Source organism: Trichomycterus rosablanca, chromosome 14, assembly GCF_030014385.1.
Source record: "Trichomycterus rosablanca isolate fTriRos1 chromosome 14, fTriRos1.hap1, whole genome shotgun sequence".
NCBI classification, from domain to species: domain Eukaryota; kingdom Metazoa; phylum Chordata; class Actinopteri; order Siluriformes; family Trichomycteridae; genus Trichomycterus; species Trichomycterus rosablanca.
This window is the reverse complement of record NC_086001.1, coordinates 16,859,338-16,866,261: the sequence shown is the minus strand read 5'-3', so window position 1 is coordinate 16,866,261 and position 6,924 is coordinate 16,859,338.

The window sequence follows — 6,924 nt, the reverse complement described above, 5'->3', positions numbered from 1 at the left end:
GTCACGCTGGGGGAATAGAACATAAAACCTTCTTATTTATACAGTCGATGATATAAACACCGGTGAAATCATCCCAGACGTAACCGCAATGGGGGCGGTTTGGGACACAGTCCGGCACAGAAGTCTGCTGTGATGCGCCAGAATTATGAGAGTCTGAGTCCAGCAGAGAGCTGATTTAGATCATGTAAAGTCATGTGACCTACCTTAAACCTCTTCTTGTAGAGAAGCTGATTGTTCTGTATGATGAACCACCGCCTGCAGAGATCAAACACATCGTGTGTGTATATATATATGATATTGAGTGTTTAAATATAATATTGTGTATATATATTCCTAATATACAGTGGTGCTTGAAAGTTTGTGAACCCTTTAGAATTTTCTATATTTCTGCATAAATATGACCTAAAACATCATCAGATTTTCACACAAGTCCTAAAAGTAGATAAAGAGAACCCAGTTAAACAAATGAGAAAAAAATATTGTACTTGGTCATTTATTTATTGAGGAAAATGATCCAATATTACATATTTGTGAGTGGTAAAAGTATGTGAACCTTTGCTTTCAGTATCTGGTGTGACCTCCCTTTGCAGCAATAACTGCAACTAAACGTTTCCGGTAACTGTTGATCAGTTCTGCACACCGGCTTGGAAGAGTTTTAGCCCATTCCTCCGTACAGAACAGCTTCAACTCTGGGATGTTGATGGGTTTCCTCACATTAACTGCTCGCTTCAGGTCCTTCCACAACATTTCGATTGGATTAAGGTCAGGACTTTGACTTGGCCATTCCAAAACATTAACTTTATTCTTCTTTAACCATTCTTTGTAGAACGACTTGTGTGTTTAGGGTCGTTGTCTTGCTGCATGACCCACCTTCTCTTGAGAGTCAGTTCATGAACAGATGTCCTGACATTTTCCTTAAGAATTATCTGATATAATTCAGAATTCATTGTTCCATCAATGATGGCAAGCCGTCCTGGCCCAGATGCAGCAAAACAGGCCCAAACCATGATAATACCACCACCATGTTTCACAGATGGGATAAGGTTCTTATGCTGGAATGCAGTGTTTTCCTTTCTCCAAACATAACGCTTTTCATTTAAACCAAAAAGTTCTATTTTGTTCTCATCCGTCCACAAAAAATTCTTCCAATAGCCTTCTGGCTTGTCCACGTGATCTGTAGCAAACTGCAGACGAGCAGCAATGTTCTTTTTGGAGAGCAGTGGCTTTCTCCTTGAAACCCTGCCATGCACACCATTGTTGTTCAGTGTTCTCTTGATGGTGGACTCATGAACATTAACATTAGCCAATGTGAGAGAGGCCTTCAGTTGCTTAGAAGTTACCCTGGGGTCCTTTGTGACCTCGCCGACTATTACACGCCTGCTCTTGGAGTGATCTTTGTTGGTCGACCACTCCTGGGGAGGGTAACAATGGTCTTGAATTTCCTCCATTTGTACACAATCTGTCTGACTGTGGATTGGTGGAGTCCAAACTCTTTAGAGATGGTTTTGTAACCTTTTCCAGCCTGATGAGCATCAACAACTCTTTTTCTGAGGTCCTCCGAAATCTTTTTTGTTTGTGCCATGATACACTACCACAAACATGTGTTGTGAAGAGCAGACTTTGATAGATCCCTGTTCTTTAAATAAAACAGGGTGCCCACTCACACCTGATTGTCATCACATTGATTGAAAACACCTGACTCTAATTTCACCTTCAAATTAACTGCAAATCCTAGAGGTTCACATAGTTTTGCCACTCACAAATATGTAATATTGGATCATTTTCCTCAATAAATAAATAACCAAGTATAATATTTTTGTCTCATTTCTTTAACTGGGTTCTCTTTATCTACGTTTAGGACTGATGATGTTTTAGGTCATATTTATGCAGAAATATAGAAAATTCTAAAGGGTTCACAAACTTTCAAGCACCACTGTATATATATATATACAGTATATATATATATATATATATAAATCCTAATATATACACTAAGCATCAGTATACAGACCTGTTCCAGGTTTTAAACACACTCCTGGTCCTCTTAAACAGAAACCCCTCCATCAGGAGCGCTTCCTGGGCCCCCGTGCTGCCCCCGTGACCCGGGTCGCCCCCGGAGGATGCCCGGGAAGGCGCCCCGCAACACAGCACACGCAGAAACCTCTGTCTCAGAGAAGCAGCCATCGTAAATGAGGAGAAAATCAAAATGCTGCTCCTGAAGAGCACAGGTCCAGATTGTGATGTCACAGCGTTCCGAGGGAGCAGAGTGAATTTACCTTTACCATATATGGGCATGACTGGATTCATGTGACTGCACATATACTGACTTGATTTCCACTGTGGGACGGCTTCTGGAGGGTCCTGGGTTCGATTACCGGGTGAAGTTTGTTCTCCCCATGTCCTGGGGGTAACAGGGTACCCTAGGTGTGTGTGTGTGACACACCCTGGTACTGACACACCCCCATACCATGACACACCCTGGTACTGACACACCCCCATACCATGACACACACTGGTACTGGTACTGACACACCCCCATACCATGACACACACTGGTACTGGTACTGACACACCCCCATACCATGACACACCCTGGTACTGACACACCCCCATACCATGACACACCCTGGTACTGGTACTGACACACCCTATACCATGACACACCTTGGTACTGGTACTGACACACCCCCATACCATGACACACCCTGGTACTGGTACTGACACACCCCCATACCATGACACACCCTGGTACTGACACACCCCATACCATGACACACCCTGGTACTGACACACCCCCATACCATGACACACCCTAGTACTGACACACCCCATACCATGACACACCCTGGTACTGGTACTGGCACACCCCATACCATACTGGCACACCCCCATACCATGACACACCCTGGTACTGGTACTGACATACCCCCATACCATGACACACCCTGGTACTGGTACTGACACACCCCTATACCATGACACACCTTGGTACTGGTACTGACACACCCCAATACCATGACACACCCTGGTACTGGTACTGACATACCCCCACACCATGACACACCCTGGTACTGGTACTGACACACCCCCATACCATGACACACCCTAGTACTGACACACCCCCATACCATGACACACCCTAGTACTGACACACCCCCATACCATGACACACCCTATACCATGACACACCTTGGTACTGGTACTGACACACCCCCATACTATGACACACCCTGGTACTGGTACTGACACACCCCCATACCATGACACACCCTGGTACTGGTACTGACACACCCCCATACCATGACACACCCTGGTACTGGTACTGACACACCCCATACCATGACACACCCTAGTACTGACACACCCCCATACCATAACACACTGGTACTGACACCCCCCCATACCATGACAGACCCTGGTACTGACACACCCCCATACCATAACACACTAGTACTGACACACCCCAATACCATGACAGACCCTGGTACTGGTACTGACACACCCCCATACCATGACAGACCCTGGTACTGGTACTGACACACCCCCATACCATGACACACCCTGGTACTGACACACCCCCATACCATGACAGACCCTGGTACCGGTACTGACACACCCCCATACCATGACAGACCCTGGTACTGGTACTGACACACCCCTATACCATGACAAATCCTGGTACTGGTACTGACACACCCCCATAACATGACAGACCGTGTGTGTGTATTATGTGTGTATAAGGTGTGTATATAAGGTGTGTGTATAAGGTGTGTGTATTATGTGTGTATATAAGGAGTGTGTATAAGGTGTGTGTATTATGTGTGTATATAAGGTGTGTATATAAGGTGTGTGTATTATGTGTTTATATTATGTGTGTATAAGGTGTGTATATAAGGTGTGTGTATAAGGAGTGTGTATAAGGTGTGTGTATTATGTGTGTATATAAGGTGTGTGTATTATGTGTGTGTATTATGTGTGTATAAGGTCTGTATATAAGGTGTGTGTATAAGGTGTGCGTATTACGTGTGTGTATTATGTGTGTATAAGGTGTGTGTATAAGGTGTGTATATAAGGTGTGTGTATTATGTGTGTATATTATGTGTGTATAAGGTGTGTGTATAAGGAGTGTGTATAAGGTGTGTGTATTATGTGTGTATATAAGGTGTGTGTATTATGTGTGTGTATTATGTGTGTATAAGGTGTGTATATAAGGTGTGTGTATTATGTGTGTATATAAGGTGTGTGTATTATGTGTGTATAAGGTGTGTGTATAAGGTGTGTATATAAGGTGTGTGTATTATGTGTGTGTATTATGTGTGTATAAGGTGTGTGTATAAGGTGTGTATATAAGGTGTGCATATTACATGTGTATAAGGTGTGCGTATCACGTGTGTATAAGGTGTGTATATACGGTGTGTGTGTATTACGTGTGTGTATTATGTGTGCGTATTACGTGTGTGTATATACGGTGTGTATATAATGTGTGTATAAGGTGTGTATATAAGGTGTGTGTATAAGATGTGTGTGTGTGTGTGTGTGTGTGTGTGTGTGTGTGTGTGTGTGTGAGAAAGTGCGCCCCCTGTGATCAAACTTAGAAAAAGTGTGTATCGGGTTTTTAAATGCCACACAACGTATTATTAAGGTCAACACTATTATATTGTTGCCGTTTCTTGTGTGTACAACTTCAGAAAACACAAGTACATCCTCAATTAATTAATTATAAATGAAATACTGCAAAATACTGTAAACAGAAAGCAAAATAAATGTAAAAACAAACAGTATTAACACAGTGTGACCTCTGGGTGATCTTTTTAGCTAGTTGTTTTTCTGAGAAGCTTCTTAAGAGACTTTGAAGTGTGTGTGTGTGGGAACTCAGTAAAAGAGCATTTATCTCAGTCGATGTTCCGGTTCATCTCAGAGCTGTTGAGTGGAGCTACGGTCAGGGCTCTGTGCAGGACACTGGAGTTTCTTTAAACCACATCCAATTCGGTGGTACTACCACAGTAACTTCAAAGCGACTTACAGTATTGTGACACTATGTTGTCTGAGCAATTGAGGGTCAAGGACCTTGCTCAAGGGCCCAACATTAGCCACCTGGCAGTGGTGGGGTTTGAACAAGCAACCGTTTGATTACTAGTCCAGTACCTTAACCGCTGGGCTACAATTAGGCTAGGCTACAACTGCCCCTTTTAATAGTGATAAAGGACACACACCATTCACAGCTTTTGCTGTCTACATTAAACCAGCACAGATTCCCAAGATGCAGTGCAGTTGTTTGGTGTACCAGCGGCAATCTGAGCTGGTAGCAACCATAGTGGGTTGCAGTAAGGCAGTACAGATCACTGGTGCCATGGAGGGACCTGCGCCTATAGAATAGTCTAATATGGGTGGCCCTTACCAAAATCTTTGAAGCTGAATTTCAGGAAGCACCCGAGGCCAGCTAACCTGCGACACCAACCCCACCACAGAAAGTGATGGTGAGGTGAGAACTGGGGCAACATGTCACAGAAATTCCCAACTGCAGTTAAGGAAAGCCTGGTGCTGGACAACTTAATACAACTTTCCACTTTGGACAACTGTGACCTGCCTGCCACAGCAATTTCACCTGGGTAACTCCAGCATGTTCCAGCACCGCACTGCACTGAAGAAGTAGACACCATCTTTACTGATCATGCCACCAAATCACAAAAAGCTGCAGTAAAAGTGGAGCTGAGAGAACAAGGCCATAAGAGCATGGGTGTTATTCCACCATTATAAAGAAACAGGCAAGCTTAAAGTGCTATGTCGGCTCAAAGGTACATCTGCGGAGGCGCTGGTAGACACGAACCCGACGATAAGCCTGATCTGCTCAGGAGAACACCAGCACAGCGGTGAAGAGCATGTAGAGACTGATGAAAGCTACACCACTGTCAAAACCACTCTGTCTGGACTGAAATTAGTGTTAAATCAGCGCCGGCCGTCAACCAGCTGAAGAACAGAGCCAAAGTCGCCACAGCCAAAAACAGTTGCCATTCAGTGGCCATTAAAAAAAGCTCTGCCTCTGCTTCTCCAGTGGTGGAGCAGCAAAGAAAAAAAAGACAAAAAGTGCAAAAAAAAGAGCTTATTCACAAATTTTGTAAGTAAGATAAACAAAATAAAAATTTTGTTATTGTGTACAACCCTAAATAACGTTAATATCAGCGCAAAAAGACGATAACTATCCAACATTTTGGCGAGTGGGGCTTGTAATGAGCTCTTAATGTAACTATGGTGATATTACATCATCACGTCCTCACGTCATCACTTGACGTTGGTAAGATGGCGAACGCAGTACGTAGGGGTGTTGTGTGCATACTGCACACTTCTGTACTGAAAGCGCCACGTACTTCTTTACCGGCTGAGCGCTGCGTACTTCCTCCAATCTAGTACGTACTCTGTAAGTATGAGATTTCAGATGCAGCTTAACATCACCTCAGTGGGGGAGGGGTAATCTTTTCACTACAAACAACTCAACTTGTTGATAGCAGTTTACTTTACTTTACTATTGGGCTGTTTGTGCCACGTTAATATGTGTGTCTGTGGTAATTTGCGTTTCTTAAAAGTGCAGGAAGCAGAACGCTGATTAACAGAACAAAATAAACACAGCCAGAGACTGTGTCAATTCTGATATCTTTTACATTTACATTTTCAGCATTTAGCAGACGCCTTTATCCAAAGCGACTTACATTACAGTTACAGTATACAGTCTGAGCAACTGAGGGTTAAGGGCCTTGCTCAAGTGCCCAACAGCAGCAACCTAGCAGTGGTGGGGCTTGAACCAGCAACCTTTGGATTACTAGTCCTGTGCCTTAACCACTAGGCTACGGCTTGCCCTACACACTTGCTCCATATGCCCTAGCATAGTACACTTAACATTCTTAAAGGGCCAGTCAATTTATTGGTAAT